This window comes from Cyprinodon tularosa, unplaced genomic scaffold, assembly GCF_016077235.1.
Source record: "Cyprinodon tularosa strain WSP-4 unplaced genomic scaffold, ASM1607723v1 ctg318, whole genome shotgun sequence".
Classification (NCBI taxonomy): Eukaryota; Metazoa; Chordata; class Actinopteri; order Cyprinodontiformes; family Cyprinodontidae; genus Cyprinodon; species Cyprinodon tularosa.
Genome location: NW_024039028.1, coordinates 260,290 through 276,762, shown reverse-complemented (window position 1 = coordinate 276,762; position 16,473 = coordinate 260,290). Strand labels below are relative to the sequence as shown.

Sequence of the window (16,473 nt, the reverse complement as noted above, 5' to 3'; positions counted from 1 at the left end):
ATGCGATTGTCATTTTACATTAGTTTTGCAATAAAACAGTCAAATGGATTGTTTTTTTTTTACATTTTAGCTGGTTTGATAACATTAATTGAATAAATAAGTCAGATAATAATCCGCTGTGCCAACTATAGATACTGAAGTTTTATTGTAGTTGATCAATTTTGCTTTCCATAGCAAAAAAAAATTTCTCATTTTTATCTAGGAACTGTTTTACGTGTTGCACTTAATTTATTAATATAAAGATTGTACAAATAGAGCAATGAAAAAAAACTTTGTAATATTTGATGAGTGAAAGTGAACCTCACCTTTAAACTGTCTAGGTTACTCTTCCTAGACTGTTTAAAAGTGAGGTTCACTTTCACTCATCAAATATTACAACGCTTTTTTGTCACCTTAAAAAAACCTTATTGATAATAAAAAAAACAGCAACTTTCCCACTAATTACATCAGAACTGAATAAGAGTTTGAACTAATGAGTTAATTAAATTGCATTTTTAATGCGCGTTTCTTGACTGTACTGTCTAATCCTATACGAAACAATTTGATGACGTTTTGCCATGGAGCACTGATTCTTAGTGTTGTAGCTTTGCCTTCTTTGAAAGCTTAACCTTGCTCCATGCACACTCTTTCACTGAGACTCTCACACACAGGCCCTGCCAGTACTGCAGCCGCGGCGCTGCTGCGGCGCAAATGTGCAAAAAAAACTTCAGGGCATATGGGCCTTTCAATCATGTCAATGGTTTGATAGTGCATGGAGAGGGGAGGAGAAAGGGAAAGGAAGAGAAAGGTCAAAGGTAAAGGGAATGAAATTTTCTCTGAGTAAATAATGTTTTTTAATTAAGATAGAGGTGCTCCAGGCCTTTTAGTTGCCACAGTGACGATGACCTCTGGGTATGACAGCGGTCAAAGGTGAAGAATGTTCAAGACGGGAAATCTAAGTAGGGGGTATTTTATACAGGCAAAGAAGTTGGTTGTCCCCTCCCATTAACAGATTTGCAATTAAGTTAAACCTTTCATTGCAAGAAGTCTTGAAGGAATTTCCTCTCAGCTAAGATAAGACAGTTTTAGCTACATGTTACTTTAATTAATAAAACTAAAATCAAAAGCAAATAGCTTTGTGATATTGTTAAAAAAATCTTAACAGTTTCCCGAATACCTAGTTTTGACTTCCTCAGACCTTTTCTGCTATTTCAATAACAGCGTTATTAAAAGAGGAGATACACCAGGAAATGTCATTGTCACCTGTATCAGATTGTTTTTAGTTTTACTGACCTTGACCAGTAACTACCACCTTTTCGACTCTTTGAGTTCAACAATGAGATCTACTAAACTACATTAGTTTGCTTATTGTGGAATTTTGTCAAATTGCCCAAGGAATCAATTGACGTGACTTTTAACTCCGATGGACATCGAAAGGCCTGAATGTGTGAGGCAAATTTACCATTTAATTGTTGTTTCTCTTTGATTGTTCAACCTGGGTGAGTTAGGTCATGGAACATATCTGACTTGGAAATTTTGACTGCCTTTTATGAACCTCAAAGTTAAGGTAATCATCGGTGTTGTCGGGTGAATATAGAAACAAATTGAGCCAAGGCGGATGTTCAACTGAATTGACCGGATCACTTACCCTCATGCAATCAGAGGCTCATCAGCCATTATTAGTATTCATCCACACCTCCTTGTATCCCAATTAGCATCCTAGTCGTGCTTAAAATACCTTCATATCAACAGCTCAACCTGCCACCAACAGGCATCTGAGTTGGATCGCATGTCAGACTTTGATTCTGATGATTCAACCCTCCTGCATCCCCTTCTCCACCATCCTCGCAAGCTCCATCTGCCTCCTTCTTTATGCTGCTGCTTGCCCCTTTTGAAGTAATTCCTTTGACTCACACTGCTTTTACAATGTAGCCGGTCTGCCAGAAGACCACTCTGTTGTGTCTGGTTCTGCCCGAGATTTCTTCCCACTATCGCTTCATGCTTGCTCATCATGGAGGTTCATACAAACCTGCTCCTTGTTCTAGCTGGCATCTATCTCCATTCCAAGACCAGTTTCAGACCTAGGAGGCTTCATCCCTGTTCTTATTAAGAAGCTCATGCATATAGTCAAAGTAACATGTATTGTTGATGTAACTGAGGCCTGAGAACCAAAGTCTTTAAATATTGTTCCAATAAATGTGTTCTAATTGCCTCCCTTATTTTTCAGTTTTTAGGTTGAAATTTTTACATGTTTGCTGCACTAATTTTGCTAATTTCAAAATGCTAAAGCTATTAACATCAGATCATCCTGTAGTTTAAATTAAGTAGTAAATGGCCTTTTTACAGTAACCTCACATCTCATACTCACTGACAATGTGACATCATCTCTGCTTGTATTATTAAAAAAGTCAGCAAATACTCAATTTATTAACACTAAGATAAAAAAAATATTTTAAACTCTCTAGTTTTAAACTTGTAATCACTAAAATCAGGAGTAGCAGCCTTGTGGTTAGAGCAGAGTCTGAAGAAGGCTGCAAATCCCCAGCTTGATCCTTACAGATTGCCACTCTTGGTCCCTGAATAAGACCCTTGTCGCTACAGGGCTCCCTGAGTGGTGGAGCTGCCCATTGCTAACAACGTTACAGCAACAATAATGTTTATTATCCTTATCAGTAATGGCATGTTTAAGAAATAGAGAGATATGATGGCAATCCAAACTCTTTAATTGATGCCTCTGTGCTTTTTCCTCACAATTCTTTTTTTTTTTTGGATTTTTTTATCCTGAAACCTTTGCACAAACAATCTTTTAGATTTTGTAATCCCCCCTCGAACCAGCAAATTGTTAATATGGCTTATATACACTGTCAATGTCTTTTAATGCATGATTTACACAAACAGAGGATGTTGTTGGGAGAACTTTGCCACCATCAAGCTGTCGAGGTTACGGTAGGGAAAATGGAAAATGTAGCTAATATGCATACTAAATACCTAAACTTTTTGTCGCTGTTATATTAACAAGTTCTAATTGCTTAGAAGCTTTTATGAGCAAATTCTGTATTTTTATTTAAAGTCAGATTTCCCCTTGATATCCATTTGCTCACTGAATTTTACAGAAAACTGAAAAGAATAACTCACTGGAGAATAACTGAGCCAAACGGTTCCCACATACACAAACTCTAAACATCATAAAAGCACCATGGGCTAATTAAAAACAGAAACAAACTTTGGCAATAACTAAATAGAACAGGAATGACAAAGTTCAGAGGCTCTCTTTAACTTGTCCAGTTGGTTTAACAAAGTATGCCTTTTTACAGCTTCAAAATTCATCTAACATGCAGTTTAATGTGTAACTAATACAATTAAATTGTTCTTTTGAGTGCTGAGTTTACCTTTGTTTCTGTAATGTTCATTTTAGCAATTTTCTTTTACAGTTTGTAAATATGTGCAATGGTATACGGATCTCTGTTTTCTGCCTCTTTTCTGTTTTTTTTTTGTTGTTCTTTCTTCATTGAACAAGCAAGTTTAACTACTGGCACAATGTCTTACCCCTTAGCAATGATTTCCTCCCATACCCCTCCCACCAGTGCGCCCTGGTCTCTGTTTCTAACAGTTGTAAAAACTCACTCAAATGCACTCCAATAAACTAACAGCTATTTTAGCACACATGTGCACAAACATGTTTTTTTTTTTTTATTCAAGAGCTGTTTTCATCAGCACTCTTGGATCACACACATCGTGTTTAGTCAAATGTGAGGGAACAGTAATTGTATGTTTGTTTCCTCGCTGTTTAGTGTCTTTGTTTGCAGATTGTTTTATGTTGCTATACTTGCACAGATTATGAGTCACCTTGGGTACCAGCTAAGAGATACAACAGTTTTTAAGATTGCAATGACTCACTATTATATGAATCTTATGACCTCCTATCTGAACCGCTCAAGGCGACTCATTCCTAAGAAGTGATTTGTCAATTCCGATCTTAACACAATGCCGTCATTCAGGGCTTCCCAGCTCAAAGCCCCACTGGGAATGTTTAGAGTGCAACGGAACAACAGATTATTTTATGCTTTAATATGTTAGATGCTGTGTGTTTGCCTGGTCTTTAAATCTGTGCAGAGTTTTTAAAATGTATTTATTTATTTTTGCTAAGCTTACATCTTCAACATTAGCTGTGTGCCATAAAACTGACGTTGAGTTCTGGCCTGAAAACTGCTGGATTTATTAGCTCTGGCTTGCTAAATTTACCTAAGTTTACTATGAGAGTGCTAGAATGAGGCAGCTTTATTAGAGTAATGGGGACATTTGTTTGGATTTATTGCTATGCTAATTGTAGTGGTCGGAATTTCTTACACTGCTCAGCAGTAAAGTGATTTATAATAACAATGAAAAAGAAACAAGTTTGTTTTGACTTTTACCTTGTCTGTGAAAACATTGTTTCAAAATTAAAAACTCAAAAGTTAGCAATCTGTGTCTGATTTGAGATGTTTTTGTACAATAAAATAGGACTTTTCTAACAACATATATGTTGCATAAAACATTACAGTTCTTTCTCGCTTACGAGAACCACAAATTATAAATATGGACTAAAAAATCCATTTGAAATATGTAACATAAAACAAACAATATTTTCTAGCTTGATATATGAGAGGAAAATTGGTTTACTACTGAATTAGTTAAATAAGTCAATCATTCATTAATTCATCAAACTAGTGATTTTCTGTGTTAAGTAAATATTACTGATCCATTTAAATAGTTGATAGAAGTGATCATGTCTACAATTAAATATGGTTTTATTATTACTGCATAACAAAGAGAGAAAAAACAAAGAAACAGAAAGTAACTTTTTTTAAGGGATTAGAATGGTCAACAATGCTAACTGTAAAAAACTGTTTTCAGAAATGTTGATCTCAAATGTTCTTCTCTTCTTTGTTTTGTTTGTTTAGTGATTTTCATCATGTGTTTTAAATAAGTGAGGCCATTTTACTAACTTTGTGTTAAATTTGTACTCAGTTTTCAAACCGATTGATTTAAAAGCGCTGTTAGAAAACATGATTTAATGATGCCAATATTTAATATTTACCTATAGGAGGTCAATCAGATATACTATGGCTCGCTTGGGGCATCTTGGTCTTTCTTATTTTAATCAAAATCAATTGGACAAAATAAAAATCTGTACAAAAGGAAATAATTAATAAATATGACAAACAATATAATTAATAAATACAAATATACTTTAGTAAGTATATTTATATTTATTAATCTCTTTTTTAAACTTTAATGAAAATTCGATTGTTTGAAACATGACATTGAAGTTGAATAATTATTACTGAAGCAAATATTTGTCGCTAAGAAAAAGGAAGTAACTCCTAGTAGATAAACGTACCACTGCTATGAATGTTCCTAAAGCCAGCAGACTTTTCCACATCACAGGAAAAATTAGATCAACATTATGTTTAGCCTTCCTGTTATTTACATTGTTGTTTTTCCCTGTTGAGGCTGACATGTGTCTCTTTCACCTCATCTAACCATTTTACTGATATTAGAATTAGATAAGACCTTTTTGCCTTTGTGACAATTTCCACAAGAAGATTGTTGTAGCAAGTCAAACCAGCTGCCCAGAAATGGTGCATTTACTGACCCAGACCAAGACAGGAAATTTAACTTTCCAAATGGATGATTGTAACTTACTTACCCACTGATTTCTACGCATATCCCTAAAAAAATTTACTAGCTGTGAGAGGAAAATAAAATTAAATAAACATAGAAAAAAAAAACTTAGTTTATTTTCTTAAATGGTGCAATCCAGCACCATTCCCAAAGGGCTTTTATTCAAATTGTAAAGTTCATTCAAAAACAAAAATTTAGAAGAATATCTGCTATTTCACAGTGGTAGCACCGTTGAAAGAAAGAACCTGTTTGGTTTCTTAAATTAAGACTTCCAGATTCATATTAAATGTAATTTAGCATATGATATTAAAACATAAAGCAGTCTATCTAAAGTTTGGCTGGATGCATGCAGCTTTATTAATCACCTGTCACTCGGGGTGTATGAGAGTCAGAGTTCAGAGCAGCGGGGCAAAGGGTTAGGGAGCGTTAGTGTCAACCGATGAGATATCCAGGATAATGGAGCTGCCAGCAGTGATGCCTGTGCTTCGCCCGTCATGTCACACCAGGAGTGAAAGCTACGCCTGGAATAACTTACAGCCTGGGAGCAGGGGTGGATACGGACAGAATGAATGAAGGGAATTTAAAGGAAAGATTAGAGACGTGTTTGCTCTCTTAAATGGTGTGGAAAAAAGAGCTGTGAGGAATTTACAGAGGTGAAGAAAGAAGTTTCCTCTGCATTGTGAGCTAGAATGTATGTGAAAAGGGGAAAACTTACAGCTAAGGCAGGGAGTCGTGGAAACGATAGAGGAAAGGTATTTCAGTGCTTAATGTAGATGGCTTGTAGCCTAAAGCCTGGAGCCTGTAAGTCTGTTAGAGAAGTGCCCAGGTGTTTTATGTGTGTGTGAGTTTGAGTAACTTGAATCTGGATTACTGGCAGAGGGTTACATACCAATCCAAAGTCAGGAAGAGCTTACCTTGAAGCAGGTAGTTACATTGTGAAACAATGTGTGTTTGTATGTGAGAATTTATGAGTGTGTGAGTTCTTCCAGATCATCAAAGTATAACGTCACCTTATGTGTGATTAGAGGTCATAGTGTGTGGTAATACCTCCTACCTTTTCCCTCCTCACCCCAGGTCTCCCTCCTTTCCTCCCACTCATATGTATTATTTTTGTTTGAAGACCTCAAGCAAGTAAACTTCTGTCTTGTCGAACTGAGTACAAAACAATGTAACCTCTCCTGTTGTAAGCTGATCCTTTTTGGGGTTCTGCTGGTTGCATGTTGATAGATGAGCTTGCTGGATCGATGAATTATGAGATGGATTATGGGACAATCAGGACGATTAATCATACACCGCTCCTCTACTCACCCCATACAAACAAGCAGCTTCTCAGCAATATTGACCCATTCTTACTGTGTGCAGTCATGACTTGATGAGATCTATATACCACCAAAATATTAGCTTTTTTTGAGTCTGTAAAGGATAATTCAGGGTCTTTGAAAGTTCCAGAAAAAAAATATAGAAAGTAAAGTTAGACTGATAAATTTCCCCACCAATATCTTATCGATATTTAAGGTTAAATAGGGTCAATATTTTTATAGATACAAGCATGCATTTTGCTGATTCATTAGTACATTCAGCATTGCTACTCTCTCTATTTACTATCCTTTGAAAAGGGTTTTTGTTTGATTTCTGTCTTGTTTAAACCAATACTTGTGTATCACTGTGTATTTTTTATCAAGAATTTTCACCAAATGTGTGGTGGTAACATCTGTCTTACAAACATCTCTAATAGAAAGTGAATATCTCATCTGCCACAGATTAATCTCTCTTGCATCTCTTGCATTGCAACAATGGAGCAGCTTTGATGTTAAAGATTTAAAATTGGAAAACACCATATATCAGTAAATTTGATATGTTGTGAGATCCACCTTCATTTTAAATAAGTTTAATATATTTTAAATCCCCTAACATTTCACCTTAATGTTTAATCTTGCTAAATGATGAGGGTTTGCACCAGAGATGAGTGACAGATATTCAGAAAAATGTCAAATTAAAGTAAACAAAATAAGTATTACTGAACACAGCCTTCCCCCACCTAATTCATGCATTCAAAACTTTATTGAAATTAGGCTTTTGGTTACGTGGAGCGAGCTAAAGAGCTAACAAATGTGTCGGTTAGCCTGCACATATACAGTAGTTGGATTATGCATTTGCTGCCCAAGATAACTGTCTGATTGCTAAAAAAAAACAAACACTGGCAAACTTTAGTAAATGTCATATTTCAATTTTTACACATCCATCAATTTTCTGTCAAGCTTATGCCGGCTAGGGTCGCAAGGGGTGATGGTGCCTATCTCCATCTGTCTACAGGCGAGAGTCCATCACAGGGAAACACAGAGACAACCTAACAGTCATGTTTTTGGATTATGGGAGAAAGCTGAAGTACCCGGAAAGAACCCATGCAGGGAGAAAAGGCAAACTATATGCAGAAATAGCCCTTGCCGTGAATCAAAGCTGTAACCTTCTTGTTGCAAGGCTGCAGTGCTTCCCACTGGTCCTCTGAGCAGCCCAAATTTTTTACACAGCTCTGCTTTTTTTAAAATTATTATTATTGTTTAAAACCTGAAACATGATTACACAGGACGATCAATGGTGTTGCACCATAGACCTCTTTAATGTTAAATATTAATTGGCTTTAGTATAAATAGCAGTCTGATCGAGTTTTCTTTAATTCGACCTTTCTTTAATTCGACCTTGTTGAAACTTTACTTTTTACTAGAGTAGATGTCATCTTTAGTGTTGGCCTTTTCAGACTAACTTTTAGCTTCGTCCTCTGAGAAATCTGTATTTATGCTAATTGGGATGCCAAGGGAGTTATCTCTTACTCTTACTTTAAAAAAATGTTAAAATACAAAAAAAAAAAATAATTAAGTTTAGCAACTACTTCTCAGTTGATTTTATTCACATGTACACAGTGGCGACATATGACTAATAAAAAAGCAAAGACAAGAAACTATAGATATAAACTCACAGAGCTTAACCTGCCAAATACAAGAGGAAGGGTTTACTTTATTTCAGTCAATCAGCAGACCTAACCTGGCTGCCTTTCTTTTCCTCTGGAAACCTCTCTTCTAACCCCCTCACATCCCAATCCTCCATCTTGGCTCCATGTCAAGCTGCCTTGTCCAGTTGCACAATGTCCCCTCTCCGAAGCAGACAACTGCATCCCCTCTCTGGCTCCATTAGTGCCACTCTGCTGGCATAGTCGGCATTCTCCAGTGGGACCGTCATCACTGGCCACTCCATTGGCACCCCTGTCACTCTGTTACAACCACAAAAGAAGAGCTCCCCGTCCTCCCTCCATCGCCTCTCATGCTCACTTGGTCTTTCTTTGTGCACCCCCTCCCCACCATCACTGCCATTTTCTTCCTCTCCCTGTATGTCTCTCGTCCTCCTGCTATTATCTTCATTTTCTCTTTTTAGCACCTTCTCTTAATTCTTTTTCGTAGCCTACCCTTGCTCCCCAGTCCCTTCCCAGTTCTCTGTCCTCAAAGCCCAACACATTGGTTTGGAGAGGCTTATGCAAGACCCTCAACCATGGTAATGAAGCAGAAGAAACCAGAAGAGGAAACTGGGAGCTGACCAGTGATTGCTCCCAGAGATGTTGCTCACAAGTTTAGAGTCTCTTGCATTATTTCACTAAAAGCCGAGTGTGTTTGAAGTGACCACGGCAACCCTGACTCATTAAAAGGCACTATGTTTGCAGAATAAGGGGGCTTGGGACAGAAAAAAAATCCACAACATAGGCAGGCCTTTTGGAATAGTTTAAAAACGTGTACCAGTTAATTTTTGTATTCTAAAAATGTACATTCAAATGTGTCATTTGCTTTCAGATGTGATGTTTTACCTAGCAAAAGTATTCATAATCATTTTTTTTTTTTTTACATTTTGCCATCTTGCTACCGATCTTTATTTGAGACTTTATGCCATAGACCATTTGAATGTAGTGCTTATTAGGGAAGCAAAATAAAAATTACTTGTGTTTTTTTTTTTCTGAGATATTAAATAAAGAGAACCTTGTCAACCGTCATGTTTCACAAAGCAGATTTACCAAAATCACACACAAATCCTCAACTCTGAATTGATCTAGCCTGGGGTTGGAAACTCTGAGTTTTCAGTTTTTATAAGAACTGCTGGGTGTTAGCCGAAGACCCAGAAGTTCTAAACTCTAAGAGGACGTAATTAGAGTTTAATCAGCTCTGAGTAGGTCCACTCAGAGTTAAGCACGTGTGTAACAATATGAAAAGCCATTATTAGTAGAGCCCCAATTCGAAAAATCATCATGACGACAGGCAATAGGAAGTGCCTATTTCACACCACTGGAATTAGATTTTAATGTAGAAATGAAAAAAAAAAAAAACGAATTGGAGAAAGTGTTTAGAATTAGTGTTACAGCTGCTCAAGGATATACAGGTGCTGGTCATAAAATTAGAATATCATGAAAAAGTAGATTGATTTCAGTAATTCCATTTAAAAAGTGAAACTTGTATATTATATTCATACATTACATACAAACTCATATATTTCAGATGTTTATTTTGTTTAATTTTGATGATTACAAATGACAACAAATGAAAATCTCAAATTCATCCTATCAGAAAATTAGAATATTGTGAAAAGGTTCAAAATTGATGGCCCCTGGTGCCACACTCTAATCAGCTAATTAACTCAAACCACCTGCAAAAGCCTTTAAATGGTCTTTCAGTCTAGTTCTATAGGCTACACAATCATGGGGAAGACTGCTGACTTGACAGTTGTCCAAAAGACGACCATCGACACCTTGCACAAGGAGGGCAAGACACAAAAGGTCATCGCTAAAGAGGCTGGCTGTTCACAGAGCTCAGTGTCCAAGCACATTAATAGAGAGGCGAAGGGAAGGAAAAGATGTGGTCGAAAAAAGTGTACAAGCAAGAGAGATAACCGCACCCTGGAGAGGATTGTGAAACAAAACCCATTCAAAAATGTGGGGGAGATTCACAAAGAGTGGACTGCAGCTGGAGTGAGTGCTTCAAGAACCACCACACACAGACGTATGAAAGACATGGGTTTCTGCTGTCGCATTCCTTGTGTCAAGCCACTCATGAACCACAGACAGCGTCAGAAGCGTCTTGCCTGGGCTAAAGAGAAACAGGACTGGACTGCTGGTGAGTGGTCCAAAGTCATGTTCTCTGATGAAAGTAAATTTTGCATTTCCTTTGGAAATCAAGGTCCCAGAGTCTGGAGGAAAAGAAGAGAGGCACTTCATCCACGTTGCTTGAAGTCCAGTGTAAAGTTTCCACAGTCAGTGATGGTTTGGGGTGCCATGTCATCTGCTGGTGTTGGTCCATTGTGTTTTCTGAGGTCCAGGGTCAACGCAGCCACATACCAGGAAGTTTTAGAGCACTTCATGCTTCCTGCAGCTGACCAACTTTTTGGAGATGCAGATTTCATTTTCCAACAGGACTTGGCACCTGCACACAGTGCCAAAGCTACCAGTACCTGGTTGAAGGACCATGGTATCCCTGTTCTTAATTGGCCAGCAAACTCTCCTGACCTTAACCCCATAGAAAATCTATGGGGTATTGTGAAGAAGAAGATGCAATACACCAGACCCAACAATTCAGAAGAGCTAAAAGCCACTATTAGAGCAACCTGGGCTATCATAACACCTGAGCAGTGCCACAGACTGATCGACTCCATGCCACGCCGCATTGCTGCAGTAATACAGGCCAAAGGAGGCCCAACTAAATACTGAGTGCTGTACATGCTCATACTTTTCATGTTCATACTTTTCAGTTGGCCAACATTTCTATAAATCCTTTGTTTTTATTGGTCTTCAGTAATATTCTAATTTTCTGTTATATGATGAATTTGAGATTTTCATTTGTTGTCATTTGTAATCATCAAAATTAAACAAAATAAACATCTGAAATATATGAGTTTGTATGTAATGTATGAATATAATATACAAGTTTCACTTTTTAAATGGAATTACTGAAATCAATCTATTTTTTCATGATATTCTAATTTTATGACCAGCACCTGTATATGAAGTCATATAAACCTATGTCAATATGGCAGGCTGTTTTGGCATTTATTCAAAGGCTTCTCCTCTCTGTTGTTCCATTCCTAGATCACTGAAATTGGATTCTTCATGGCCAACATCAAATGCCTAGTTGGAACTGTAATAATGTGTTTTCTAAATTACATTTGCAGCAGAAACTGAATTTCAGAGAATAAAAAAACAAACTTTTTGTTTGTAAGAATAAAGTTTCATATACCGAGAAATGTTTACACATTTTAAGTGGCCATTTTGACATTTAACAGCTTGACTGAATATGTATTTATGATATCTGAAATGCATTTCTTCATATTCAAAATAATACAAATTATGACTAGTGACAGTAGTAATATGGAGATCTGAAATTTATATTTAAACATCCTGAATACTTATTCTCGATCTAAAGAATGTCATTTTGTTTGAAATTTTTATTTTGACAAGGGAATAATGTATATCAGATATCAGAATTACCTTTTCAGATAACTAATAAGTATCTAAATGGCCTGCCATTGTATGCTTTAGTAGTATAGTATGTTTTAATCACGATAACATTACAAGGGAAAACTAGTTCACTGGTAGTATTGGATCAATGTCTTTGGGTGAAATCTCAAAGGAGAGAAGCGCACCTGTCAGCAGGTGAAGATGAAGGTATATAAAAGGTATAGGTATGTAAAAGTTGTTCAAACAGGTAGGACCTGGCCATCATGTCATGGGGTTCATAGGTCATGGCTTATCTCAATTTCTCTGATTTCAGGTTTAATAAACTTAGTTTTCAGTAAACCTGAAATGGGTAAAAGGTGTTCAATGAAATCCGTATAAACGCGCGTTGGGGAACAACCACAGTGTTAGTATTATTGGACTGTAGTACAGCAATAGCCACAATTTATAATATGTTTTAGTGTATTTGAGTCAATGGAAACCTGCGTCGCCCTCTTTAGTACAGCACTGGACTGGTTCAAATCCTTCTTGAAGGACAGGGACATTTTTGTGTTTGTATGTAACCTTAAATTAGAGATGCCATGAGAAACCACAACAACGTACACATTTTAGTATGATTTACAGGTTATGGCTCCAAATTGCCTTAAATGAAACTCTGAAAAGTGTGGCCCTTATTTGAATTGAATGCCTTAGCCCCATTTACACTACCTTTTTCAAACTGTGCTGAGTTCGGTCTGAGCACGGCAACCAAGATAACTGTTAAGAGTAAATGGCACGCAAAACTAAACCGGACCGTTACAGACACAAAAATTGGTACTAGTTCATCAGTAGGGCTCGGCACGGTTCAGTTCTGGCATGGGCCTCAGATAACAAATAGTGCATGAGCAGACTGTGTCATCCCTTTACAGTCAGGCTCCATAATCATGAAATTTCAGACATTCCTAAAATTGATTCGCTTCCCTAGCCACACGATTTCCAGTGACGATTCTGCTTAGCAGTGTGATGAACCTCAACGTCTGTCATTGATTCCTGCGTCTGTAAGCCCTGATTAGGCAATCATTTGTTGTATTTTTCCTCTTTCCAAAAGCTGACTCTGTCAAGTACATTGTAGTAAGTAAAAGTAAAAGTTTTGTGCACAGCTTTCAAGTTTCAGAGGACCTCTTGGCTGCTTCTCAGATTAATGCTCTTCTTATGTGACTTTGTTAATGGTACGTCTTGTCACAGTAGTTTTGCAGTTATACAGTACCATACTCGTTGCATTTTCTCAGTGATTTACAGAGCTTAGTTGGATTTTAAAAAGCATGGGACATTATTTTAGCACCTCACTCTGATTAAGACTCACCACAACCCTTTCCCTGAACTGCCTGCTGTGTTCCTTGATCTTTATGATGCTCTAAGTCTAGCAGATCTTGATTAATTGTTATTATACTTGTATAAGAGGCCACACTTATTTTTATAGTTGAACAAACTGCTGAAAGCTCTGAATCTGTGGGTTTTCATTATACTTGACAGTGTCTGATTTCAAACTCGTTTTCAACAGTGCTTTTTTGGAAGACATGTCTGATAAACATGTCCATTAATGTTCTCTGACAAACCTCTAGGTGTTCACCTAAGGTCAATGTAACATCCCCTCCTATTTCAATTATACCTGGGTTGGATTTTTCTATAACATAGCATACTTTAAAGTCTGAGGTTGCACTGTGACAAAATGAGAAAATGTTCAAGAGGTGGAACATTTTGTCAAGTGGAAGTAAATTAATATAGACTTATGTGACATTCAAAAAGAAAGGAGCCCTGTAGCTGTGTTTAGCTCTAGGCCGGTGATAGATCAGCAGGTTTCTAATCACAGGTTGTTACCCGACCTGTGTGTGTCCCCGTGTGGGCTCGCTGGTCTGTGTGTAAGTGTGTCTAATGACAGGTTCCAGCCCTGATGTGTCATTATCCAATTACAGTTTTCTCTCATCTCTACGGCAACGCCGTGCTCCCCGTAATTGGACGACTGCTCAAGAGAGCCCTGACCTCTCAGCAAGTGTCAGGCAAAGGGAAGCACACACTCACACGCCCACAAACAGGATGCCGGGAACGTTGGGTAATCCAGGATAAAACAGATGCTATCTGATGGAGGGATCAGATAAACCATGCAAAGACAAGTTTGAACTTCATTTTACATATTCCTCTTAGCACCCTCCACCCCTTTCTTCACCCATTTGTCCTCTAACTCTTCTGTCAATCTTTTTCTTCCTCTCCTGCCAATGCGATGCGTCTAAATGAACTTTAATGGGCCAAGTCGAAGAAAAGTTTTTGTGGTCTGCGGTTCTTCTTGAGGCTGTCTTCGTTTCTGTCTCTACATATTTTCATAAAAGCAACACATAACGGATTTCCCCTACTGTCCCTCCTTAGTAATTCAGATGGTTAGAAGGCTTCCCAGCCAGTCTCCTCCTTGTTTACATAAAGAAGTGCGTAGATTGCAAAACTCCATGGGGTTAAATATGATGCCAAGACAAAGACAGATGCTTATCATTATTGGGAACTCAATTATCAACTATAGCCACAATGAGAGAGATTATTAGGAACAAACAAGAGAGTGCCTGTTTAAAGCCTTTCCCTGTTGTTGCATCAGATGTCAGTCATTAGGAAATAATGTCATTTGAATCTAATTGACAAAGAAGTTAAGATTTAAGATAGAGGTTTTAAACACAACACTGATGAGATTTAAACGCCTCTTTGTCTTTTTGGAATGATGAATTAAATTCTGTGTGTTTATTCAGTGTATTTATTAAGAAAATTCGATCAGACCATACAGTCAGATTGGTTCAAAGTTTTCTATCTAAGGAAAATCAGCAGAGATATAAAAGGTAACTGTCAACCAGCTCCACAGGCGGCCCCGTCCTGGAAAGACACAGCCAGGCAGACAAGCTCCGAGCCAGCTCCCATGTCACAAATGAATGTAACCCACTCAAACGACAGAAACAATCCGAGAAACTTTTGACGATACCTATTCCAGTTAAATCATTTGAGATTTTTTCTTCTTAACATTTCAACCCAATGAAGCAGCTGGGTAATCGATAAAAGTATCGCAATTTGAAAACTTTGTGATATTTTCTATCTTCTTCAACAAAATAATGTCGCTATTTAGTTATTTTCCAAATGTCCAAAATTAAGCACGCACAGTGTTAGGTTGTATGTGCTTATTTTCTTTTGTGTGTGTATGTTTTGAGTTTCGGGAAGACATTATTAGACATAATTATTTTGGGAGCCACCTCCTATAATATATTTCTACAAACAGGAGGCAGCTGCAAGAAACACACGAGTAAAGCACTTTACATACACAAGGGCATGTGCAGCCTCTCGTTATGATGTCAGCCTGTTTTATAGCTTTGATAATTACAAACAAGACTCTAGAGAGGTGAGTTACTGTTAGTATACGTCTGTTTACTGCTCACAAGACTCCTGCCAGGGTAGATGCCTTAAGGACATCTCATCAGCTGACAACACTGTCTGTCCTTAATGTGTTGTACTATGAGAGATTACATTTTATTTTTTTGTGCATGTTATGTCAGTAGCACTATCTACTAAAAAAGTGTCACTTCAGCAGTAAGTCAATTTTATCGCAGTGCATAAAATTAGTCGTTGTATTACTATATGGATCTGTTTTTATGTTAGGATTTAGTTGAGCATCAAGCCAAATGGCAAGAGTACTACCTAAGGTAGCCAAGCTGATCACATCTGGCAACCTACTTTGCTTAGTATTAGGGGTCATCAGAGAGAACAGAGTGGATACAGCAGTACTTTTTTACTGGAGAGAAACACAAAAAGTAGGCAGAGTTATTGGCTCCTTCGGGGGCAAAGGAGAACAAAGAAGTACTCGGTCAGGAATACTTTTTATATATGATGAAAAAAGTGAGCTGGTAAAGTAAAGATAGGTACACGCTCAAAAGCAGAAGTGCTTGATTATGAGTACTTTCTATGGAACACGAAAAAAGAGTACATACAGCAAAGAGTTACGGCCAACATTCGCTACCATTATTTTATTCATTTGCTGTTGAGTTTTAACATGATACTTATATCAGTATGTCGTATTACTACACATTCACATAATTCCGATAACAGCTGGAAAAAAAAAAATATATATATATATACAAAGATAGATATAGTTATATGTAAATACACATATATATGTAGATATAGATATATACATATTCCAGCAATTGAAGATTGGAATTGGATTGAAAAATGCTCAAAATTTTTAGAAACCTCAATCAAATTGATTCTGGAAAATTGAATCGATATCCAGGCCCTTTCATGAAAAAGCCTCTTTTAGGCCTGAACCATGAAGGTCATCTTCCCTT

The 16,473-nt window shown here is 37.2% G+C and overlaps 1 protein-coding gene across 9 annotated transcripts in view; it reads left to right on the top strand.

Annotated features, from left to right (window-relative positions):
- slit2 (slit homolog 2 (Drosophila)) overlaps positions 1 to 16,473 on the top strand; it is a 139,742-nt gene that overhangs the window by 32,913 nt on the left and 90,356 nt on the right. The window lies entirely within an intron of this gene.